The 27,799-nt window shown below is 38.5% G+C and overlaps 1 protein-coding gene across 1 annotated transcript in view; it reads left to right on the top strand.

The window, feature by feature from the left end:
• Nucleotides 1–6,429: 6,429 nt before the first annotated feature.
• Arms (Ankyrin repeat-rich membrane spanning) overlaps nt 6,430–27,799 on the top strand; it is a 265,557-nt gene continuing 244,187 nt past the window's right edge. The window contains exons 1-3 of the mRNA XM_083130254.1: nt 6,430–6,635; nt 9,786–9,897; nt 25,754–25,797. The gene's annotated coding sequence lies outside the window, so the exon portion shown is untranslated. The remainder of the gene's footprint in view (nt 6,636–9,785; nt 9,898–25,753; nt 25,798–27,799) is intronic.

Here is a 27,799-nt window from a genome sequence, read left to right on the forward strand (position 1 = left end):
GCAATATATGGGCCCTAGCAATTAGCTTTCTCGACTAAGAGTACTCTTTCAAACGTCTTCTGCTGATCGTATTACTAAACGAGGACGTTTAAAATTTTTGGGTGTTGAAAAAGTTTGACCCTACTTTTTATTTCTATTGTTTGCTAATAGATGGCGCTAATAGTACCCCCTCCCCTGCCCTCTCCCCTCTTCTCCTCTGCTGTATGGCAAATAGCACAAACATAGAAATCAAGATTTTGGAGAGCAAAACATAAAATTTGCATGCATCTGATGTCGAACCAGGAACTTTTATCTTTCGGGGAGTCAACATTATTTTTTACTCAGTCGTCATATAACATGAACGCACGCAAAGATTCACATGTGCTTTTATTATTTTGTGTTCGGTAAGTACAAGTATATTCTTACATAAATTATTGTTTAATTTAATAAATTGTAAAACTCGGAGCCTGCTATACTAAAACTCCTTCTGTCTATTGAAAGCGAATGTTGCGTGCATGCGGAAATAGCACAGAAAAAAAAAACCGGATGGAAGCAATTTAAAATCACTGGGGCAAGGTCAGTATTACGAGAACGTAAAAACACGTGCTTCCATTCAACTTCGAAAAATAAGAATGAATGTGTGCATACGGAACACATATGCTTTCTTTTCACAGTTGTAAAATCATATAAATTGTGCATGAAGTAAGTTACGGGAAGGCTCTCTCAATTAGGTACAAGTATTGTACAATTAGGTACAAATTGTTGTACAATTATTTCCCCCAGTTGCCCTGTTGGAGTTGGGGGGGGCATAACACTGGTATTATTTGTAATCACAGTGCTTACTCGTGTATTTTGTTTAATATTTTATTTCAAATTCACTGTCAGAAACTAGTGTTGCCAGTTTCTGCATGTAGGTTTACCTACTCTGTTGGTTGTCACTGTCAAGTTTTTAGTATTCGTACAGCATAAAAAGCTATAACCCCTCCCCCTCAAAAATATATACATTGTATACGCCAAGATGCCCAATAGCCTGGCAACACATCATGAAAAAACATGCCAAGAAGACCCAGTGGGTTTATAAGTCAGTGCTGCCAATTCCTATTTGTAGGTTAGCTTAGCCAGTGAAAGATCATATAGTAGAATTTTTGTAGAGTAGGTGTTTGCGAGTTCCACGATGCCTTGCCCGAGGATACCCTATGCAGTGTCATCCTGATTGCGGAGAAGTCCTTCGCCTACGACGTGAAGAACGAGAGGGTCACGGAGCAGTTTTAAAATTCATAAAAAATTGCCACATACTAAAAATCAACATCCAACACATTTTAGGTTATATAAAATTTGTGAAAACCTTATAATACTGAAATATTAAAACAAACAGAGTCCCCCTTGTAGGTTAGTTCGGTGCGTAAATAAAAAAAATGATAGGTTAAGTTATATCACTTAGGATCGTAAGAAAATTAAAAAAATCGTAAAAAAAAAAGATAGGTTAAGTTGTATCACGTAACATCGTGATATACCTACCAAGTATAAATGGAAAAAATGAGTGCAGTGAAAATTTGTACTAAAACATCGCTAAACGCTATAACATCGACAAAAAATTGTCAAAATATGTCAAAAACTTATATTCGATTGATAAAAAAAAAATACCTACAAAATATGATCCTCAAATGATGACATTCAAACAGTGCATAAATAAAAAAATGATAGGTTAAGTTATATCACTTAGGATCGTAAAAAAAATTAAATAATCGTAAAAAAAAGGATAGGTTAAGTTGTATCACGTAAGATCATAATATACCTACCAAGTACGAGTGGGGGAAAAAATGAGTATAGTGAAAATTGTACTAAAAACATTGCTAAACGCTAAAACATCGACAAAAACTTGTCAAAATATGTCAAAAAATGATATTCAATTAGTAAAAAAAGAGGATACCTACTAAGTACTGCGTTGAAACAATCCAATTAGACTACTGATCACAAGTTGATATCTTTTCTGACACAATACTTCATAAATTTTTCTCAAACTAACATCTTCTCACTTTTACGCGCTTTTTTATACTTCATAAACAAAACCGACGCTTTCTCTGATTGGTTGAAATAAAACCGACGCGTTTTCTAATTGGTTGAAATATAAACCGACGCTTTCTTTGTTCTTGCAGTCTAGTTCACCTTCAACTACTTCCCATCATCCTTTGTTCTAGTGTTCTAGAAAACTTTGACCTACTTTTACAGAAACATGTTCTATCGCGCAAGTGAGGCACAGTTTAAAAAAAAATTGACCCTGGCTGCGCATTCCCAGACATCCTTTGTTGTCTGGTTCAATCCCTCCCCTGCCCTACGGTATTGCATAGCTTTCCCCTGTTCTTGCATTCTGATTAACCTTAAAAAAACCGGTTCTGATTAATCAATCGGGTTCTTTCTTTGTTCTGGCGTTCTGGCATCATTTGACCTAGATCGCACATCCCTCAAATTCCTTTCTCGTCTACCTGCGCGGAGTTCACAGTCTTCTGTCTGGCATCAGACTCAGCTCACACGTTATACATAGTTTGTCTCCGCTCAATATATTACATGCCATATAACATTATTACATAGTACACTATAGGCCTAACCATTTATTACCGTTGCATATCGTTGGTTCGAGTACCGGGACTATCCTAAATCACAATTGGACCTTTATCACCCTTCAAAGCGTTTCATAAACCGTAAATTCTTATTTTCAATATTATAAACATTAATATTATCGGTTCATACATTACATACTTTGCAGTAATGAATATGAAACCATATGCATAGCGTTTAGTACCTCTATTTACCTTCTATATACATATTTTTCATAAAGTAAATAATTATATATTCATAAAAGTTATAAATATGCAAATACATAAATGTAAATTATTCTAATGATATGCAAATTTATTCTAAATTATGCAAATTCGTTCTAAATTATATGCAAATTAATTAACACCCGTGCACTAATTGACGTTGGCGGGAATGACCACTACTAACGTTTTATACGAAACACTATTCCTCTCGGTTGAATAGTTATCGGCTTTTAAAAATGTGAAGTGGTATATTGGGCCCGTTCCGAAAGTCGCACGAGTTTAACGCGTTAAAGGAGTTATGGTAACTGGTTGTCCCATAAGTGCATCCGTGCGTTTCGTGAGTTTCATTATGCTGTCCCAAAAGTCGCATTCCGTGCGTTTCCTGCAAGAACGAGATTCACCAAACGCACGGGCCAGGAGGCTGGTTTGTTCCGTGAGAATCGTCTGCTCCTTGCAGACAAAGCGATTGCTGATGGATTCAAACTGCACTAGTTCGGAAAATGAATTATAATTTTAACAGAGACCGATATGAAGCAACGTGCACAAGATGAGTATGCCTTGATCGTTCTTAGAATGTGATTAAAATGAGTAACAGTGTCCACAGTAAAGTTTATTTTTGCCATAAGGACATTCCTTCCGCTGACGCCATGCGGAAACTTTCTCTAAACAAAACGCTGCGCCTGCGCTTTCGCCTAGAGTGTCCCATAAGTCTGTAAAATAACTGTTTCACCCGATTCACGAGCCCAGTTATTTTAGTTGAATGCGTTCGTTTCGTTAAGACTTTCGGAACGCACTCATTGTTTACATCTCACGCGGCCGCCATTACAACTTCCCTCGTATGGGAACAAAAGTATATCGACAAGTACGCTGATAAGTATCGTGTGAGGTGAAAACTAGCAAATTGGTAGCCAGTCCAGCACCAAGTAGGGCATAACTACTGGAAATCCAGTTCCGTGTGATGCGGGCTTAATTCTATAACGTTTAGTTTCTTGAAATTTACATGAATATGAATCCTAACCAACTTCAGCAGTGGGGCTATTACCCCCAACTATTGTCCCTGCAGTAGAGGATATGTGGGATCTCGAAAAGTCGGGACCGGAATCGGGAAAAAAATCCCGTCCGGATCCCGACTTCGGGAAATAACTTCCACACTTTTCGGAATCCCAAGCGGTAGGGAAATACCGAATGGTCATTTTAAAAAGTAAATTATCCACATTTTCTTCATTGTAAATGTATGTCTGGAACTTATAGGAAATTGTTAGCTTTGTACCAGAATTGCAAAAACAAGCACTTAAAATGAAAATTACGTGTATAATTCGAGATTTCAAGAGCCTCGGGAAATTTCGAACATATCCCGTCCCAAAAATTTCCCGACTTTGTCGGGAAATTAAGAATTTTCCCCGTCCCGAATGTCGGGATTTAAAGAATTTCCCGTCCCGACCCAAAAAATTCTGTCCCGCACACCCCTTCCCTGCAGTATGGTAAACCAGGGAAATAAACTGTCCTTGCCACCACTGTTCTTTAATATAGTTTCATAAAAATGAGTATTTTTCCTTTAATGACTTTAACTATAATTTACTGGGAAAATGTTGACTTTCTTTTGTTTAAAGCATGTTTTTTTAACTCATGTTTAAAACTATGTTTAAAAAAAAACAGTTTGTTTTGTTCTTTTTTTTAAAAAAAAACAGAAATTTTGCCAACCCTGTTCTTAGGGCAGAAAGCACAAGTCGCTCAACGGCTAATGCGGTCCTTCTAAGGGCCACAAAAAGCCGAAACTCCGATGTTCCTTAGGGAAAAAGAAAAATGGGTCCAAGCGCAGCAGCCGGGGATAGTGTTTCGTCCCCAAGCCTACTCTTCGCAACTCGGGGTTTAAGTCCGACAACCGAAAACGGCACATCAGTCCGGGTAGCGGACCCGCTGACGAAGGGGAGCGACTCTAAAGCCGGCAACCGGCAGCTCATCCGAGGGAGAATGGAGTGCGTGGACCTGGGCAAAGGAGTGGATGCAGAGGAAAGGGACAGCGGATAGCAAAGGCAATCAGAACCGACCGGGTTGGTGGCCCTCTAAAGGGCCTTTCTACCCAAAAGTCTGCCAGGGTGTAGTGACCTCCGGTAGCACCGCACTGCTGTGCGCCTTCGGACGTAGGGGAGCCATGTCTGCCGTGTCATCGGAGGTGGTTGATCGGTGACACCGACGGTGGTACCCCGCAGCAGTAGTTCAGCCACACGATGCTCCATTGTAGCTAACTCCGATACCCCGCAAGGGAACAGATTTTCGACGGCCTAGGCCCTTCCGGACTGGCCCCGACGAGAAGTCATTCGCCCCTAAGGCAATGAAAAGCAAATGCTGTCTTAAATCCCGATCCGAAGCAAAAGTAACAATGCCCGGAGAAGCAGACGAGTTGTCTCCAACGGACCGACATCCCAAGCAACGACTTCTCCTCCTTTCACGCAGACGTCTTTGACAGTTAATTCCGATGCGGATTTTTTTCGGCCTTACTACAAAATTCTCTTTCGATAATTTATCAAACAAGGTTGTAATGCGTAGGTCCAACTAACACACGGATTTGCAGATATCCTTCGGGCTATCCTACCTGCCTTAAAATTCCCGATTCCATCCTCCCCCGTAAGGATAGGAACCAGTAGGGTAGGGTGTTTTTTTTTTTTTACCCTACCCCCTTCAACGTGTTTTTTTTTTTTCGCACACCAGAATCTAGGTTTTGTCTGCATGCAGAATTTTGTCCTCGGGAGCTTCCCTTCATTTTCTCTTTTTTGTTTCTTGTAGTTTTTTCTGTCTATCTAATTTTCGCCGTCAGGTAAAAATCTTCTTTCCATAAGATTGAAACCAGACCCGATGTCCTACGTAGGTAAAGTTGCATACTAGTGCTTGCCTGCATGGAATGGAGGCTTCCCCAAGGGAGAAATCCGGCTTGACTGGATCTATTCTGAGGGGAAGATTGCACCTAGGCAAAAGGCCAGACATGGGACTATGATGAGCTTGGAGAGTGCATTAGTGTCTCTGGCGAGGTCTGCGCCTTTTGGTGTGGTTGCCGGTGACTTCGGTCGGGCGCCACTCATCCTCGCGAGCCTTTGGGCACAGATTAGCCTTTGGGGGCGAGGTTTTTTCTTTCTTTTTTCCATGCTAATTTACGGGATGAGCAGAAGCCCTGCCTGCACCCATTTGGATGACGTCAGGCCTGTCTAGTCTGTGCAGAGGACATTTTCAAATCTGTGACGTAGGTGAATTTCAACAGTGTGTATCTCGAGAACCAAAACAAATATCGCCGAGATATTTTGCACATTTCAGTTGGTGTCATTATCAGTAAAATGAATATATTTAAAACGTTTTTCATGTCATAGTGGAAATGTCCATTGTTACATTTCAACTATAGAACTATAAAAGTTTAAGTTGTCAATTAACCATGACCGGAGAAAGACAAATTTACTGGAAGATGTGTTAAGGACACTTAGAAACAAACCAAACCAAACTACCGCTAAACATCATATAACGAAAAATGAATAAAAAATCTCCATACCTCCGTGTGAAATCAGAGGTGATATGCTTTTCAGTAATTCCGTGTACAATTCGTAACCCCTGTAGGAAGGCACTCGACTCGTAGACACAGATTACTCTTAGACTACAGTCAATGTTGAAATCGTCTGCTTTTGTTAATGACTTCTGCATTTTGCAATTATCTGTGAATGTGTTATGTTTTTTAAATAAATTTACGCCATAGTTTTAAGTATTTGTTAGTGATGTTTTGCAAAAGCGGCGTTTTAAATCAAAGAACCGGTACTTCGTTGCGAAGAGCATGAAAATGACAATTATTGCAAATAGGTAAGCTCGTTTGTTCATTGTGAAACATCTACAATGTTATGATATATTTGAATGTATATGTTCAATTGCTTTGTCGATTCTTTATTTATCAGTTAAGAATAAGATCATGAACTCTTACATATTCAATGCACACCCCTTGTAACTGAATTTGTAGAAAAATAATAGTATACGAGACATGTTTGTATAAGAAAGCGAGTGCATATAACATATTCATTTAGAATTTGTTGAATAGTGCAAGGATTGATATATCGAAAATACACTCAGCTGTCAATTTCTCTTCCATGAATGACACCCTGAAAAGTGCATTCATGCAGGCTATCAAGGCTCAGGAGACTGAACATTACAGGTAGCATAATGATCTTTGTAGGGTAGCGTGTTGTTGCCTTTTATTCTTAGGGTATGTGTGGTTTTATGATGGGGGATTTTAAGTCATCGGATATATATTTTCGTTATGTTAAAGAGCTTTTATCTTAACGACTGACAGATTTTTTTGAGCATATAATAGGTAGATCGGGTGCTTGTTTCCATATAATGCAGGCTCTTGGTAATGTGACATATGAAAAATGATTAACTGACAATTTTGAGTGAAGGATGTGAATCATCAGCATTAACATTTCAGTAACTCAGACACACGAGTTGTGGGTGTTTTTACAATTAGCAGCTGTTCATAAAAGTTAGTTTAGATATATGAAACAAATTAAGAGCCCCAAGTACCTTTTGTTTTATTGCGATTTCATCATGCTACGAATGCAATTTTAACATGGTTCAATTTCGTTTTACTTCTGTTAACACATACTGCGGAGGTATAGCGATTACTTAAGATTTTGTTAAATATATGCTTTCGTAGTTCGGTTAGGCAGGCCAGGTTTGGTTCTCTTATCATTAAAATAAAGTCCATAAATGCATTCTACTAAGATTCCGATTTACTTCTACATTAATTCCCACTAGTCTATGATACTTACAGTCGCTTGTTAATGAAAACTACATTGTCCATTCTTGCGTAAGGTAATTTTTAAGTTGTTTTTTTTCAACATAAATAACTTTTTATCGAATTCCAAACAGTACTCATTACTTTAAGGAAGGTTCAAATTTCGTGTGACAATGATTGCCAAAATTCTATGATAATTAGTTGTTCTGCTATGAGAATTTGAAAGAAGTCATAAAGCAATCGGAACTGTTACCAATTAAGAATTGTCACAAACTTTGGACCAAGTTCCAGTGTTGTAACTTTGATATCATCATATGCAGATGTTTTCTACGTGAAGCAAATCTATTTATGTCTATGAGGCTATACTGAACAGGTTTCCTGATTTAAGTATTTTTTTGTGCAGAATGATTTTACCATCCTACTCTTATTTGTTTAAGACTTATTCCATGTCTAATTCCCCAGGCCATGACACCCACTGATTCAGATTTTAATGAAACTTGTGTATTTGTTAATAGTACCAAGGTATGAGTTGGATTGGATTGAGTTGTTGTTTTAAGTCCACTTTATGCACAGTAAGGCTAATTGGGACTGGACCTACAGTTTAAAGTGGGATCCGAACCTCTATATGTGCCTCCACCGGGTATCAAACCCGGGACTCCTTGATTACAAGGAGAGGATGCTTACCAAGGTATGAATACATGCAAAAAGTTTCTTCTGTAGACCTCATAGTTACTGAGAAACTGGAGGCTTAAGTTTCAGATTTTTACATTACAGAGATTAATCATTGCCGGGGCCATGGCAGTAGCCTGCAGTGGTTAACAGAATATCGACATATCACTTTGAAACTTTTTCTTAAGTTCGTAGATAGCCTATATGTATGTTCCATAAAAAAACATTGTCACCAAGATTTCTTTGCACTGTGAGTTAGAAAAAAAAATCTTGTAATGCACATAATTTTGTAATTTTTTTGTCAACATCTTAACATTACTAAATTCACATTATCTTTGTAAGGTACTGTAGTTACCATGTCAATGTTTTTTGAAACATGTTTTGCCGACCTTAACTACACTGCTAGATAATGATGACGTGGTGTTATATCACTATTCTTATACCGTCTTTGTACCTATTCATGTAATAAAAATATAATGTTATTTAATTTGAATATTTTAATTAATATAATTATTTTAGTTTAAACATTATCATTATGAGACAAACGCCCCCCCCCCCAAACATATTTCTAGATACGTGTCTGTATGTCATGGAGTTTAGTTTACCTAAGTGGCGGCTGCTGCTTAGGTGGCAAAGATGTGCAAACACCACATATTTCTGGACTTGCATATATGTATAATCACTAAACTTATTTTGTAGAGAATAACAGGTAATGTACTCATAAGGAAAATGTCTTTCTCTGCTGTGGTGTACTCGACTTCTGCCATGTCAAGGGGATATTAGAGGTCTTCCTATCCTATCAACCTCAGAATGTTGAAACCTTCCATGCATTCTTGCCTTCTGGACCATACACTCACATAGAAAAACGTATTGTTTATCTGTGGTAGGCTTGCTTACAATGATTTATGTAACATAAGGTAGATAAATAGCAGCAGGCTTCATTGTGTAGTTGGCACTGTTAAGTGCTGCAAAGTCAGAGGTCTAAATTTTGTGTTCCAAGCCACGAACTGGGGTCAAGGCATGTATGTATCATTGTGTTTGTCCAACTTATCCTTTCATCGTCATCATCGCGATTTGACCATGAGATAGAAAAGGGACATAAAATAAACACATCAAAAGTGGATAAAAGTAGCTCTATAAACAATACGATACTTCCGATGTAAAAAAACAAAACAAGTAAGTTTCAAATAGTGCAGCATGGTGTGATATTTTGTGAAGGCTTTGTTTTTTTAAATGAATTTTCCCCTTTTAGTTTCTATGTATTGAGGAACTGGGTTGAGATGGGAGTTGTTTGAAGGGGAGACATGGTCTCTGCTAGATTCTTGTAAGAATAAATGGTTGTAATACAAACACCATTATATATATAATATTACGTATAATTTAAATTTTGGTGACTGCAACCACCAATTTCTTTAAAAAACAAACAAAAAAAACCATCATACTCAGTGTCTTCTAGAAATGTGTTAGCAGCTTCACAGGGTAACAAAGAAAAATTTTTAACCTGAGTTTTGTAAGTCCATTTTGCCATTTATATTTTTTCTCTTATATTTCAGATTTTGCATGAATGGACGTGAGTTTTCAGGATAAGTTGAATCTCAGTGACAGTTGTGTAGCAGTACCTGCTAACAGAAGATTTGCTGTGGACACATCATGAGAGAATCCTAAGTAAGATTATAGTTTCTTGTATTCCAATCTATCCAAGTCATGGTATACAATTATAGTTTGCATTTAGTTTTTTTTTGTGCACTTCTTACAGATAGGGGATTGGACATACAGTCTAAATTGGGATCTGGGGAGGCCCTACTCTATTTTTTTTTTTGTAATCTTCCCAGTTTCATTTTTGTTACTATAACCATTTGAATTTGACTTTTGATGTAAATTCAGTTTGTGTGTAGATAGGTTAATTGGGATTGAATCTACTGTTCAAAGTTGGATCTGAATCACCCCTTGATTACAGTGATAATGTTATACCATATGTCATCAGGGAGAAATGAATTCTTTATGAACAGTGATGAACAAAATCATTTACAAATTCTCTTTACTTTCTTCTCTATCTTTTCTGGAGTCTGGAATCTCTGAATTCCTGGCATCCGGTAGGTGTAGCGCATCCTTTGACGACCCATGTCCTCCTTATCTGCCAATGCAATTGTCCATTTCTGCTGGGTCCCTAGTCACGTGAGCATAAAGGGGAATGAAGCAGCTAATGCTGCCACCAAGTCTTCTGATGCAGACAGCAACATTCTCATCCACTAGCGGCTGCACACTGGATTCGTTGTTTCAGAACAAAATCTTGCTAACTGGTCATAAAAGACAAAAATGCACTGGTCGTCTTGACAAGAACTACCAGTTCAATGCCATCTGTACGCAGCAGTTTGAACATGATGGAGACCTTATACTTTCTGTTATTTACTTAAATACCTTTAATCGTAACAAAATTATAGGCATTCCAGGTTCTAGTGAATAAAACAATCTTTCATATTGGAAAATTTCTTTCGTACCGAATCTATCTTAATGCTATAGTTGTGTCTGGGAATTTGGGCATATTCTTTAATATGGCTTTAGAACCCCCTTAACAACTTGTCATAATGTGTAATAGTAGAGTAGAGGAAGACACAAGGCCATCATCATCATAATAAATTGGTTAATACATTGGTTGTAAATCATACATGACTTTCTCCACCTTTTTACATTACTCGTGGCGTGAGGTGATTTGTGTGCTTAACTTCATTACAGATTCTCTCTCACTTTTTTTAAATTAAAATTCTCCATCACATGAACCAACCTTAGTGGTCAAGGTGGTTGAGTGGTCAACCCCACCAAAAATTCCAGGATCAAATTCTGACATCTAACCATCATTCGTGCTCATCGTTACAGTTTGCCTAAAGAGGCAGAAAAGTGACACAAAATAACAAAAGCAGGAATTAACATACGTTTGACAAACATTTTTGTTGCTCGTACAATCAATCAGTTGCCTGTTTGTGACTGCAGCATTCAGTTTACAAGATTTTTCATTGTGTTTTCATTTGGGCTTTTTGAGATGAACAATTCGCAACACAGGATTGGCGTCAAACTTTTAAACAGCGCTCGTAGCACTTCCATGAAAAATAAAGAGCAAATTTACAACATTTGTTATTTCAATAACTTTTCGCTACATCTTGTTGGAAGGAAACATGGGAAATAAATATCAGGATTTAAAAATTTTATCTTAGCAGTTTCAACAGAAGAAAAAACAAATAGAATTAAAAAAATATACACGATCATATTTCACTTCAAGCCCGTAGCCAGAATTATCTCCAGGGGGGGGGGGTGTTACGGTGGGGACTTTATAAACCAAGCCCATTTTAAAAAGTTTAACAGTATTATATGAAGGTAAATTATGTGTGTATGGGGGAGGGGGAGCGTTAATTAAGTTAATATAGAACACAGAAAATGTAGAAATAACGCTTCCCATTCATGAAGCCGAGTGAATATTCCAATTACTTCCAGCTATTTTGACTTCGGGCTTGTAAATCAGATGAACGAATGTGATATTTCTTCTTTTCATTCTGTGAATTTAACCTTTATGAAGTTTTGATCAAAATAGTATCTGCTGCCTACATTTTGACTCGTCACTGCAAACAAATTTTGTAATGTAGTTTTTACCAAATTTCAGAATTTACAACTATGCCAAAGTGCCAACAAGTTTCAAGTCAATGAAGTCATTCTTGTTTGAGACAGTAGTGCGTGGGTATGTCTAGAATCGCGATTACGGGCAGAAATGAAATGTCTAGGTAACAGGGAAAATCTTCATAAATTTTAATCAGGATTCCAAAAGGCTATAAAAAAGGACATTTTTAAAAAGTCAGAAGGGTGCCTTCGAAAAATTGTTACTACCTTTAAGTACCGTTTGCTTCAAATTACGCCACAATCGATAAACGGAAATAATAGTGAAATCCTGGAGTTTAGTGTTAGTGTTGTTGTTGGTGGTGTTAGAGTCGAAACCGTTGGTGCCAGTGGCAATGGTGATCTTAAATTTAAATCTTCTGTGAGCCACGTGGCAATGTAGCAACAAATTGCGAGGAAGAGTGTATTTTCTCTTCTGCATCAGATGATAGATTAGTTCTGCTTCTAGACTCAGGTGAGTGACGGTTGGTTTTAAACAATAAATTTGCAGTACATGGCTGCAAACACAAAGGGAATTTTTTCAAGGGTTATTGCACAGAAACAAGGAACAAGGTCACAATCAGAGAAAATGTCATTAAGAGAAGTTGTTTGTCTTGATGTCACCTTCGCTTCCTCTACAGGGTGTCAAAGTTTAGATTTCATTGGCGGTAAAAGGGGATACTATGAACACGCGCGTGGGTATAACAATATATAATAATTACATAATACTAATAACCATGTTTTTTTTCATGTAGAATTTTACGATAAATGGACAATGTCGATATTTTCACTTTTCATAATACAGGGGCCTCGCGGATATAGTTCGCACAGGGCCTCGGCGTCCCTAACAGCAGCCCTGGTATTAATCCCATTAACTTTTAATGGAATTGTTACAACCCATAAGTGTCCATGACTGTACAGCACAAGACTAGGATACTTCACAATCTACTTTTTATTACACAGACCATATGCTAACCAACAACATTCATTCAGCATTGAAAGCATGTGCATCATTAGCAAGACGTGTCGTCCCAAGAGTCCAGGAGAAATGTATTATGTCTATGTAAGATATTTGGGTATTATACAGTATGTCCCCCTGCCCACAATAACTAGGTTGCAATGCTTATGATTGATGTAACAGTCAATGGGACATTGCTCATATTCCTTCTTCCCTCATGTTTCATACTTTTTCTCCAAACATCATTTTGCCATGGGTCAGAGAGATTGATTTTTGACCATTTATTGGAAGGGCTCCCAAACTTCTGTGCTTCACGATGCCCTTAGTGTTTCAAGATTTTTCTGCCACAATGTAGGCATATATAACACTTGCAACACTCAGTTACTTGTAAGGTAACAGCTATATAGGCCATAGGACCCCATACTATTCTGAGTATAGTTACTAGGAAATTGTCAATATAGTCGGCACTTTTCTTTGAAATATAAGTTGGTGAGAGTTATTTTCTTGGCATGAAATACGTCTATTACTAAAAAAGTTGCACAATCTTAATGGTCCTTAGATGCACATATGCAAATCATATAAACCTCGAGAGATATTATGTAACTCCTGCAGACTACTTTCTAAAGAAAAGTCACTCGTCACTATTCCGTGAATTTTAGCACCCACTGAAATTTAAAATCTGCCAGGTTTAGCGACTTCTCACTAAAGTTTGCAACTATATAGCACAGACCTTTTTGAGTCTCCCTAGACATGCCTTGTATATGCTGCACTCCGGTGCTGAATTTAAGATGTATTGCCACTTGCATCAGGATTCGCACAGTGAAGTGAACATCTTCAGGGTATAGTGGCCAACAGCCCCGTAGCTGTCAATTTTATGCAACATGCACAGCAATTGTGTTCAAAGCTCTCCGATGAACACACCGTGAGAGTCAGTGTTACCAACTATCTAGAAAAGTTATCAGATATGAAGAAGTCGTGTCAGAGTAAATTCTGTGTATACGTATACTCGAACATGAAAGTATTTTTTCGAATAAATATATGTGTGTGTGTGCATTTAATATGTACATAATTTAAAACATGTGCATGAGTGTTCACGCGAACATTATCAGGCGATGCACCTGGTTCTTTATGTCTAAGTCCACTTCCTCGCTTTTGCCCGTATTGGACTTTCACAGTATCCCATACTTTATTCTTGGGCAATTATCCTTATTTGGTAGCCATATGATTCACTACATCTCTCTGTTTCCAGGGAGCCTTCAGCACACGTGTAAGTTTACATTTTATGGTTTAGCCACCCCTTTCTCTTCTAACCTTGGGTTTTAGCCAATGGGCTGGACTTATCCGTTTCCTGATCCTGTGATTCGCAAAGTGACAATGACATTATGCTCTGATGTTACTCAGTGACATCCTTGCGGGTGAAAAGGGTTTCCAGTTGGTATAAGGGCGGTTGTCTGCCAATGTCTAAGAGCTCAGAGAATGCAACAAGGCATGTATTATGTAAATGGCTTGTAAGGATGGTGGATGAAAACCATCCATTACACTGGTAAACATTTTAGCTAACCAACTACCAGTTCAAGTTCACCTTCAGTTACAACGAGCACCAGGTTTTCCAATGTGAAGATGAGCAATGATTATTTGAATTTGAATTAAATATTTTTAGGTGCATCAGCACTGAGGCTATTTTGCAACCATCACATTATATGGGGTCCAGCCCCTTATCATAACAAAAATAAAAGCGTGTCTGAAAACTAAAAGTTTAACCTTTGTTAAAAGCTGAGGCTAAAAATGGTGCTCAGCACAAATAAGGACAAAACACAGGACGACACAGAATTATACTGGCCATGGAGCCAGTCGCCAGAGCCTCGTTAGTCTGCAGTCCAGGGTGTACTACGTGGAAGTGAGGTTTACTATTGGGTGCACTATGTGGAAGGAGTACCCCTTACACCCCAAAAGCAATAATTAGTGACCATAGGCGGACACATAACAGTAATGAGTCAGCAATACTGGGATGTGTAAATGGATCACTCCGACATATATATGCATCACTTCAAATTAAAATTTGCCAGCAGCATGACAAGATTTAGAATTGCTGAGGCACAAGCAGATGCATTGTAAATACCAAAACTCGTACAATTTTATTGCACATTAATACAAAGAAATACATGTGAGGAAATTAGTTGCTGCAAATTTGTTTTTTCTAAAACATTCCATCTCAAAAGCACAAAGTAATTCTACAGATGTAATAATAATAATAACACTAGGAAACAGATTAAAACTTTTTCTTGCCTCCACAACAAAATTATCTGCCTTCTATGGGTATGGGAGTGCTAAATTCGAAAATGACCATAAAAATGCTCTAACAGGTACTGTTTAGTTGTTAGAGGTATATTCCAACATTTTGAGAAATATACAATTAATGTATAGTGCCATAAAACTGACATAACTTTAATGAACAGTGACACTGTTGAACAATCAAGTGAAATTTTTATCAAAATTCATAATCTAAGAATGAAAAACTAGATGTGCAAAAAATGAATGCACATGCATACTTGAGAAGCTGTTAGAAATGACTCTTGTTTCAATTACTGTCTCGTATATTCCCTGTTGCTTTCTCATTTGAAAGACCAGCGATAATCTCCCAGCATACCTGGATTCCATCATCCCTGTTAATGGCATTTCATTTCAGGAATGTCCTGATGGAGCCACACAAGTTCCGTGGAAATATGTTGAGTTGAGAATGGAGATGATGATAAAGACATACAGCAACCCATTTCTTTGTAACACCTCAGTAGCTCTGACATTAGAAATTCATAGGTTTTTTCTTTTCTATTTCACAGAAATCCACTCACCACTACTTTGTGATGAACACCAAGCAGCTATTTTGACAATTTGGAGCTTTGATTCAAAGATTTCATCTTTAAGAAGTTTCTTATTTCAGGTCCTACAAAAATACCATCCTTTAATTTTGATATTGTCAGATTAGAGAAAAATACTTGAAAGTAAAGGAATCCGGCTCCATCTTTTTCCAAGGCTTTCACAAAATTTTTCAGTAAGGCTAGTTTAATGTAAAGAGGGGGAGGAAGATCTAACAGTGGCACATATTTCACATTTCTTTCTCCAGACGTATACAGCAGAACCTCGATTTGCCACTACCATTTATCTTGTAGTGGCAACATGTATGAGAATGGTACATGAAAGAAGATACATACGTGGAATAATTTACAATCCTTCAATGTAAACTCCTGCTGATTCCTGAAAACGTTTCCAAACATCTGGCAGTTGTTGGATGCCGTTGATAGCTCCCATCCGTGTCAGTGTGCACAGAGACTGCCCTGTGGCTGAAATGATGCTCGGGACGTCTGGAAAGCGTTTCCCCCTCAGCGGTTCCTTCATCTTGGGGAAACAAATCAAACTCATGTCAGGAGAATAAGGTGGGTGCTCCAACACCTCCCAAACCAATTGTTGCAGTACGTTCTGAACCACTTGTGCTGTATGGCATCTTGCGTTATTGTGGAGAACGATGGGCCCTGATTAGGGCTGATCCAATAACACTTTGACCCGATACCGATACGAATACTCTCACCGATACCCACTGATTCCGATACTTGTATAATTCCAAATTTAAAATAACGAAGGTTATATTACATATATATATATATATATATATATATATATATATATATATATGTTGGAGAATTATCTCTAGAAACTAACCACGATATATCTTTTTATATATTCTTGTATTCGCAAATAACAGAACTTTTCTCTTGCTCATTTTGCTAATGCATTTGTTTTTATATAACCAATTGCTCATTTTGTGTATATCCAGTGCTTTAAGAAACCTGCACTCCCATTGGCCAGTTCATATCGGGTGCGGTGCCTAGTTGCCGCCATCTTTGCACGGAAGCTTACTTCCGTCAGTGTTCGTGCAGAAGTCACTCCGGCAAAAGCCGAGTCACCACGTTGCGGATATTCATCAAATACGTAAGCCTAACGTGGCTACGTTTCATTCAGCATATCAGTGAAGTGCAGTGATATGTAGTTCAGTTTCACAGGAACATTATAGTGCTGATATCATTCAGTGAAGAACTAGTGACGTGTTATTGTAAAACCGGCTTCCAATTTCATATAAACAGTTTACTGAGGCAGGAGTGCAGGACAGTGTAATTACGTGTCATGTGTACATATTTATCATTAATATATCGTTATAGTTTTAGTAAGTGCCTTCATTTTCTTTACACCTTAAGAAGATCGCGGTGAACTCAGCTCTATGGTGATACCATCCATTCCAGAGAGACAATCAGGGTCCTACCGGGCAGCAAACGCAGACAATATATAAATTATATATGTGTGTCTGTGTAATTATTATTATTACATTTTATACGTATACATTTCTGACGAGGGGCGATGAATAAATTAACCCACCAAATGATGTTCTGTTGCAACGATGCATCTCAACTTTACATTTTTTTAAAGTGACAATCGATCAGATGTTTCTAATACTATAGAAATATTATAGGTCTTTTCCACTCTTATGGTGGCCGGCCATGGTTCTGGCAAGGGAAGTTGTGAGTGGGGAATATGACGTAGACCAACGAGACAAGAGCAGTGGCACCGAGAGACACGACACTGCAGGAAGAAGTACTACGTGAACCTCGTTCTGCTGGCTGCTGCGTTTCTTATTGTGCTGGAATTTTTGCTTCCCCGCTCCCCACTTCCGTTGACAGCATGAGAATCGGCCGCTGTAACAGTAGAAAAGACCTTAAGTGAAGCTAAGAGCAAGGCCATTGTGTGGTCATCGTCCTCCTCTCCCAATATTGAAAAATGAGACCATGCCTCTTCAACCTCCTCTAAAACTAAAGGATCACTCTTCCCAAATTAACATTAAATCATCCATGAACACAAGAATATTTGGCGATTTACCAGCCCCGTACACAACGTCTAAGACTAACAGTAAAGCTGTAATGTGAAACCACTAAAGATAGGGATGTCCGCAAACACCAAAGAAAGTGGAAGGATTACCAACAGGTTCATCGCTGGCTTTTGGGACCTCAGTAGGGTTATTGTTACATGAGACCACATCTGTAAGAACAAAGCCTGGTAGACTTCGAAGAGAACTAAACAGAAGCAGCGAACTCCTTTGGAGATAAGTTCACGTTATGCTTGATTTGCCAGATACTTGACCGCGAGTTTTATCTGCGTACAGATCTTTGTGTCACGCACTTGCTGTTCCCGGAAACTTGAGCACAGGTTCATTTAACAAATGGACAACTATTTTTCATTTCATTTGCAAAACCAAAGTTAACTTGGAAAGGGTGAACGAAACTTTGAAATCGAAAAAGAAAATTGGTTTTGTCTGCACCTCTAGCGACTCAAAAACAATGGTATCGGCTAGTATCGGTGCAAAAATATCAATCGATACTTACCGATACCCCCGGTATCGGCTGAGCCCTAGTCCTGATTGCAGGAGATGTGGTCTTTTGTGCCTAAGAGCAGGGTGCAAATAGTCACGAAGGTAACTGGCGTAATAGTCTGCATTCACTGTAACACCTTGTCGAACACTATGTGCAAGGATAACCCCTTCATGGAGATATTCTACGAGCAACCTGAAATTTGATGAATATTCGCTGTTCTTCATGCATGAACATTGTTCAGGGTGGTATTATATACACACTTCACTTTAACGTCTAATTGGTAGTTGGTAGTCGAAGTGGATGGACGTGCGTGAATAGAGCTCCACGTTAGCACCCCTCTGCGACCCTGGCATTCTTCTCTCCACAGTCGCTACGTTGCCACATTATCTGCCAGAGGAATATAGTTTCCCCAGGGGGTCTCCAGGTTGCAATATGTCGAAACCTACAATTACCGGTGTTTCTAACAAAGTGGACGAGATGGGAAAAACAATGGAGTCATTCCAGGAGCAGCTCGATGTGTTGATAGCCCAAAATGGACCAGCACAGAGCGATGCCGACCCTCACCAATCTCTCACCTGTCTCAGGGAAGAATTTATGGTGTTCAAGAAGACAACAAACAACTCCATTGCAGTCCTACGACGAGAGCTGGATGCTATGGACAAACAAGTACAGAACAACAGTGTCGACATCGACGACCTGGCTCAATATTCAAGAAGGAACTGCATTCTGGTGCACGGAGTCCCCGAAACACCAAACGAGGGTGTGGACAGCATCGTCCTCCAGGTGCTACACGACAAATTGAAGCCGCAACACCTGGGACTGGAACACGTCAACCGTTGCCACAGAATTGGTCGTCCAAGGAGATCGCCAGCGGAAGTAGTGAGATCCGGAAAACAACCAATTATTGTTAAATTTGTTAGTTACCGCTCCAGAAACGCAGTGTGGAAGGAGAAGAAGCTTTTGAAGAACTCGCCACTGTTGGTCACTGAATCACTAACCATGTACCGGCAGAGGCTACTACGTGCGGCGAAGGATCGAGTGGGACTACGGAAGGCTTGGAGCCAGGACGGGCGAGTGTTTGTGTCACACGGAGGACGGCGCTGTTTGATTGCATAACCTGAGGACCTCGACGCTTTAACATGAACGGAGAGGGTGCCGTGTGAAAAGATTGAAGTGAACAATGATAATTTGCATTTTATTATTTAGTTATACACATACCATGCGTGTGAGGAAAAGCAGTGCAAGAAGTGGACCAGATTCAATTCAAATCACAGATAAAAGTTTTACTTTGCTTCTCATCGTCAGTTTTCATATGTTGTTTCATGTTAAATTTTCAAATGTTGCCACCCCTGGTTAGACCTGCCTCTGCACCGGCCCAGTGCATTCCACCTTCCCCCTCCACCGTTGCGCTCTCAAATTTGTCAAAACAACCTTCCCTCCTTCCAAGAAAGTCACCCGCAGGCAGTGCAACTTCCGCTTCCTCCCCCCACCTCCTTCCTTGCTTCACTATCGCCCATGTCACGTCCCTGGTACCGAAAATTGACAACATACGTCACACGGTAGAAGAAAATAATTTGGACGCTCTTCTTGTAACCGAGACATGGCTTAAGGAACACACAAATGATCAAATAATTAAAATACCAGGATTCAACGTGATTAGGAAAGACCGCAAGCATAAAGGTGCCAGCGGAATTTTATTTTACGTGCGTTCGGAGCTAGCGGTAGAAGAGATATCAATTATTCCTGAAGAGATTAATAATATTGAATTTATTGTAATAATAATCCGTCAAAAGCAACGCAGAATTGGCATCTGCGGCATTTATAGGCCCGGTGATATTCCGTACTCCAAATGATCAATCATCGAAGATATTGTATCGAATATATATCACAAAGTCCATCACTTAGTAATCTTAGGTGACATAAACGTAGATTTTTTAAAGCCAAATGAGCCCGACACACGTTACGTCCGGTCACTTGCTGAACAGTTCCAGCTCTCCCAAATCCTAACGGAACCCACTTGTATCTCACATAACACTCAAACCTTAATTGATCCGATCTTCGTAAATAACTTATCTGATGTCATAAATGCTGGCGTCTCTGTACCAGTCAGCAACTCCGATCATTGTTTGGCATATGTCTCTCTGCGTTTCAGCAAAACAAAGCCTAAGGGCACGACTATTACTTACAGGAACTATAATGCGATAGTGAAAGACAACCTCGAAAACGACCTAAGCAAAATAAATTGGAATACGTTAATGGAATTTGCAAACACTTAAGATATAGTGCGTTTCTTCACCGAAAAATTGAATGCGATGTTTGATAAACATGCTCCATTGAAAACCGTTCGCGCAACTAAGAGAAAAGCACCCTGGATAACAGAAAATGTTAAGTTAATCATGAAATTAAGAGATAATGAGCTACTGAAATTTAAGCGGACAAATAATTCTCAACATTGGACCGAATACAAGAGATTACGTAATTTCGCAACATCGGTCGTAAGACAAGAGAAAAAAGCGTATTTCGAACATATCATAAATTCGTCCAATGATTCGAAGCACGGCAACATATGTGGAATTGGGGTTATAGTGGTAAAAACAAATTCGGGGAACTTCCTCCCACATTAAATGATGCTAATGTCCTAAATAATCACTTTGTGAACGTATGCCGCGACTTGAAAATAAACCAAGAGAAAGTTTCTCAGCAGTGTGAGCGTTATTACGCTGGCTGTTTCAGTGAGAGTGCGGCTGATTTCAGTTTTCGTGAAGTGGATGAATCCGTTGTCAGAAAATTCGTGTACAAAATCCGATTAAACGCGGCCGGAGTTGACGGCATATCTGTAAAAATGATAAAACTCTCACTTCCTCAAATCCTTTCGCCATTAACGCATATCATTAATTATTCCCTCCTCACAGGCTGTTTCCCGCATTCTTGGAATGAGGGAAAGGTCATTCCCATACCTAAGAAACAGAACCCGAGCTCAGTAAATGACATTCGCCCCATTAGTATTTTGCCGGTACTCTCAAAAATCAATGAGAAAATAGTAAACGATCAAGTTCATAAGTACATTGGCGACTATAACATTCTTCCTCCGGAACAATCCGGTTTTCGTCCTCACTATAGCATGCAAACTGCTCTCCTGAAACTGACCGACGATATTTTCCATGCAATGGACAAATCCCATGTAACAATGTTAGTTTTACTTGACGTCAGCAAAGCTTTTGACACGCTACCACATAAACTACTTCTTGCAAAGCTACAATATTACAAATTCTCTCCAATAACACTCAAATGGTTCGAGACGTATTTCCGTGGAAGGCAACAGCGTGTATTAACAGATAAACTGTCGTCGCCTCTGCTAGTGGGTTCAATCCTGGGTCCTTTGTTATTCACATTTGCAGCTGCTGACTTGATTACGTCAGTGAAATATTGTAATGTGCACTGTTATGCCGATGACACGCAATTGTATATATCGACAGATATATTTAATTTACAAAATGCGATTGCACTATTAAATCAGGACTTGAAAAATATAAGTAACTGGTGTGAATCAAATGGCTTAGTTCTAAATTTAAATAAATCTACATGTACTATTATCGGAAACAATAATCTCGTGAAGCAAATAAATCTCAGCGAATGCAAAATATTAATTGAAACGAAGAACGCAAAATTCTCACAAACAGTACGAAATTTGGGCTTGACCATGGATCAAAAATTAGACTGGTCTGAACATATATTGAAACAATGCGGTAAAGGATATTCAGTGCTAAAGAGCCTCTACACGCTTGTTGACTTTATTTCACCCAAAATTAAATTAAATTTGATGCAATCTTTAATATATCCTCTTTTCGATTATTGCGATGTTGTTTACGGGCCAAGAATCACAAAAAGGCTCTCAGGCAAAATTCAGAAAGTCCAAAATGCATGCATGAGGTATGTCTACAGGTTTAAAAATCACGAACACGTTCTCCCTGTGCTTAACCAGCACAAAATTCTCAACATGGCAAGACGGAGAGAACTGCACATGACCTGCATTACTTGCAATGTTATAAATAAAAACATCCCGGACTATCTGAGTGTAAAGCTTAAAGCCAGGAGTGAAATGCACTCATACTCCACCAGAAGCGCCGCTAATCTCCATATACCTCGCTGCAGAACTTCTGTTTCACAATCTTCATTCAGTTACATGGCACCTAAAATCTGGAATACACTCCCGAACGAAATAAAACAACTGAACTACAAACACTTTCGTAGGGCAGTATATGAATCACTGATTGATGATCAGAAGCAAAGTAAGACCACATATGATTAAAATGTTTCCTGTGAATTATTGAAAAAAACTGGACCGAAACTAAGTAATAATTAAAGCCCGGATTTCTATGTAATTACATATTTTTTTCCTTTATATGTACAAGCGTGGAATTAAAATATATTGACGAATTACGTCAGTAGAGATGTCACAGTGAAATTTTATATTACATATTTTTACATATTTTACTAAATGTTACATATTCCTAAGATATGAAATATTTTTTACATAAAACAGTCCTTAAGAGGAAAATCCAATGAACTTTTGGCTTACTAGTTAAAAAAGTATCTTCTCACTTCCCCTCCCCATGTCCAGGTCTAAAAAAATATAGTAACTTAAAGTGCGATTTGCCTTCGTTGTACGTACATAGCAGTTCGTTGATTCGCCGCATCGTAACAATTACATCAAGATTCGACAGTGTTTCAGTTTCCAGTTTGTAACATGGAGCGGCAAGCAACACACAGCGAACGAAGAGAACCAACAATGGAAGGCGGCAAGTACAACGCTGAGAGGCACTTACCTTTCATCCATACATTGTTGTGATCGTTTTGATTTTTGCAGCCGGCGGCGACAAATCTTGAATGAAGTATTGTTAACTCAACCGTAGAATTTCGTATATATATTTCGTCGCCTTTTCATTTTAACCATTGGAGTTTTAAGAAGAGCTTGCCTCAGTATTTAAACAGTGTTTTAGCTGTAGAAAGCTGGAATGGCTCCGCCTACCTCCTCGTTATCTCAAAAGTTGCGATCTTGGATAGCAGTCGATGATGCATTTACTACGGATGGTAAAGTTATTTTTTGTCGAGTGTGCGATAAAAAAGTTGGGTGCACTATGAAGTCTCAATTAGATCAACATGTTCGCACTTCACTTCATGTGAAAAACAAACAACTACGGAGTGAAAAGAAGCAAGTTTTACTAACCCAGATGCAAGAGGATTCTTCATTCAGTGTGCTTTACAAGGAAATGTGCGAAGCAATGATTGCAGCAAACATCCCTTGGTATAAAATTCAAGTACCGAAGTTCCGGGATTTTCTGGAAAAATATTGTGGCCGTAAACTTCCTGACGAGTCAACCCTTCGAAAGCGATATCTTCCACATTCCTACAAAGAAACTTTAGAATCAATTAGGGCAGAAGTAGGCAGTTCCTATGTGTGGATTTCCATCGACGAAACAACTGATGCTTTGGGACGGTATGTAAATAATTTCATTGTTGGAACGCTAATTGCTGATTCTCCATCTACACCACATCTCATTGCATGCAAAGTTCTAGAGCGTACTAATCATTCCACCATAGCACGATTTGTGAATGACAGTCTTAAATTGTTGTATCCGGATGGCGTACAAGAAGAGAGAGTTCTTCTCATGTTCACAGACAGTGCGTCATACATGTTTTATCCTAACTTGATCCACTTTACTTGCTTGGCACATGCTCTCCAACGCATTGCTGAGGAGGTGAGAGGCAATTTCCCGGAAGTCAACCAACTTATTTCTTCCACGAAAAAGGTGTTTCTGAAGGCACCACAACGTGTGCAAGTTTACAAGGAACAATTGCCAGGTGTACTTTTCCTCCGGAACCTATTCTTACTAGATGGGGCACTTGGATCCGGGCAAGTAAGTTTTACAACGAACATTTTGAAGAAGTGAAATCTGTGCTTGACTCATTTCCGGCGGACTCAGCTGTATCGGTACGCACTGCTCAAAATCTCTTCAAGGACACCAAACTTGCTTGCGATATGGCATACATAAACAGCAATTTTGGTTGGATTGATACAAGCATAAAAAAACTTGAATCTGTTGGGCTTCCTCTCCTGGAAGCCATGGATATATATGAGGATGCAAGAAAGAAACTGTCTGCTGTTGGAGGAGATGTGGGAGAGAAAGCTCGAAGAAAATTTGACGCAGTGACTGAAAGAAACCCAGGTTACGTCAGCTTATTTACAGTGAGCCGCATTCTCAATGGTGAAACAGTTAACCCTCCCAATGATATTTCTCCCGACCACATTCACCTTCTGAAGTACGCTCCGGTTACTTCTTGTGACGTGCAGAGAAGTTTCTCTGCGTACAAGAACATATTATCTGATCGGCGACTAACATTTACTTCTGAACATTTGGAAATGTACGTGGTAACATATTGTAAGTTAAATAATTAAATACAGTGCCTGCCCCAAGATCAAAGGTAACCTGAATTTTTGTAAGTGCTTTTTGAGTGCAAAATTTGGGCAACGAAAATTTACTACTGAACATTTTGAATGGTACCTGGTGACATTGTATATTAAATACTGAATATATTCAAATTGTGGTTAATATTTTCGCTCTATAAGAACATAAAAAATACTTAATGTAAGCATTGTAATATTGTAACTTCAATTTTTGTAAGTCTTTTTGAAATAAACATATCCCTTTGTGAGGAAAAAATGTAACAAAAATAGGAAGTAACGTTTGGAATAAATATTTATAGTACACATTTCATTATGAATTTACATATTTCAGACATTTTTATTACATATTTATGTACATATTTTAGGGGTTGATATTACATAAAAATCCGGGCTTTAGTAATAATACATGTATATTATTATCTTTTCATTTATTAGCACACACGCACTGTGTATATTTTGTCATCTGTTTTCTTTTTGTGATTTTCTTTATGTAGTAGCAGTTTTTTTTTATAGTTTCTTTTATGTTATTTTACTTATGTAGTGTCTTATAATCTTCATGTATAATAATGTACCTAGGTACTTTGCTACATTTTTCTTTGTCAGGTTAGGTGGTAGATCAGCATTTGCTGAACCTTGCCCAAGAATAAAGACCATTGAATTGAATTGAACTACCACACAACAGTACTGTTCAGCACCAAACACGTACACATGATCCATAGTACAAGACTAAACAAGACCCAATCGTCTTTTGTCTTTTGTCCCAGCGACAAATGATAAGCATATGCCAACAGTGTTGCCACTACAAGAAAAATGGCCCTTGTATTTAGAACAAATGGTATAAAACATGAAATATAAATAAGTCATATGTGTTGTAATCACAAATGGCATGTAGAAATTTTACAAATATGTTTTTGACAACATCTTTATTTTGGGATATATTACATCATCTCAGTATTTGTCAGCATTAACTATATTTTCTTAATATTTAAAAGAGAATATTTTTCACTTTCTTCAACTATTCTCTTTTCTTCTCTTTTATAGGTCACTTTTAGACAAGGAATTCTGTACTTAATGCTCCATACAAGGTAAGTTCCCAAGATCTTTTCTATCACCTTTAGTAATACATGCCAGTAAATTTTATTTTATTTATAGCTGTGACTGAAATTATTATAAGTTATCTTTCAGTTATGAAATGATAATGAGTTGTTTATTTTATACTGAAATAATTTAATTTTCAATTGAAAAAAGGTGAATGAGAGTGAATTAGATTGCAACAAACTCTGTGCTGTAGTACAGTTCCTGCCATCATGTACGGCTGGCTCCCTTTAGTTTCTGATTGTTGTGGTGCATAACATCGCAATAGTAGGAGCCAAGGTATATATTGCGAAATATGCAGTGACAGTTCGTGAAGGGGTAATGCAGGAGGATGTCATTCCCCCAAATATGAAAATTTGCATCTCTCTGTCAGTGCCATTGGCAACATTTTGAATTATTAAGCATCTCCGCACTGTATTCTTCTGAACCTAACAATTTTTACTTCAGACACCGGAGGTAGATACAGGGCATTTGGGCTAAACATATCTAAACATATATAATCTCCTGAGCAGCTACAAGGTTTATTGAAAAGTATCACCAGTGTTTTATGAATGTTAAGAAATTAAATGTGAGCACCTTTTGCAGCTCAACAAATGCCATAACAAAGCATCTGAGTCATTATTAGAGCAACTGCTTCGGGGATATGCTTTTTCAAATGGTTAAAATCTCAAACTTTTGTACGGTAAACACAGTGTTTGAATGAAACCCTATGCAAGAATAGTCCAAAGGATTCACATCGAGCATCTACATCTTGATTGAGGCAGTACCCATTCTTACGCCATTTTTGACACACCAGCTCTTTCTTAAATAATATATCCACTTAACCGAGGAATAATTCTACTTTTATTATTTACAGTAATATACCAATAACTGCTGCCCCAGTGATCTTGAAAATGTGACAAATCAAAGCTTGGAGAAATTTCCTTTCGACAGAGCTTTAGATTGAGATATACATAGCAAGTTATTCTCCCATTATAATTTGTTATTTCTAGATGTTTTTAGCCTGGACACCCTGTATTATGTATAGACTGAAGCTGAAGTTCTAAGTGCCTTGAGCACAGGAAACCTTGACACCACCTCATCATATTTTATTTTTCCAATTACATTTTAATAGTCACTTCCATGCACTCCTTAAAAAGTTGCACCAGACACTTATAAATCTGAGTTCAGCAGTAAAATCAGATAATGAAGTTCATTCACTTCACAATGGAGGGCGAATTCCTTTCAGGACTTTTTTTTTCATGTCAGTTAAACTTTCTTGAACATCTTTCCACAACTTGCATGAATTGAAAGTGTATTTTAAAAGCTTAGTCACTGCTAAATTTTGAATTTTGCATCTTATACAGGGGTTGGACAAAAATATGGAAACACCTGGTATAAAACAGGTAGCCATTTCAAACACGATTTGCATCTGAATGGTAGGTGGCACTGTGGTCACTGGCACTTCCTGCGAGGTATGCACCCTGGCCAACCTGACAGATGGGCCAGTTACAGTTCAGTGACCGGTCCATGCAGGTTATTGTGAATCATGTCTAAGCTGACAGAGTTTCAAAGAGGGCAAATTGTGGGTGCGCGTATGGTGGGAGCTTCCGTGACGTAAGTAGCGGAAATATTTGGTGTATCAAGAGGCACAGTCTCGAAGATCATGACTGCCTACGAGACTTCCGGAAAAACCGCATCAGCGAAGCACCAGCGTGGACGCAAGTGTGTGTTGCGTGACAGAGACAGACGCACATTGGGTAGGATTGTGACCAAGCAGAAGATCACCACGGCTCCAAAAGTCACTGCTGAGCTGAATACAGTGCTTACAAACCCTGTTAGCATCAAAACAGTCAGAAGAGAACTCCACAAGCAGGGTATTCATGGCAGTTCTGTAATTCCCAAACCACTCGTAACTGTTGACCATGCTGCTAGACGGAGACAGTGGTGCAACGCTCATACAAACTGGACAATGGAGCAGTGGAAGACTGTAATCTGGTTGGATGAGTTACC

The sequence above is a fragment of the Lepisma saccharinum genome, chromosome 1, assembly GCF_977018435.1.
Source record: "Lepisma saccharinum chromosome 1, izLepSacc3.1, whole genome shotgun sequence".
Taxonomy (NCBI): Eukaryota; Metazoa; Arthropoda; class Insecta; order Zygentoma; family Lepismatidae; genus Lepisma; species Lepisma saccharinum.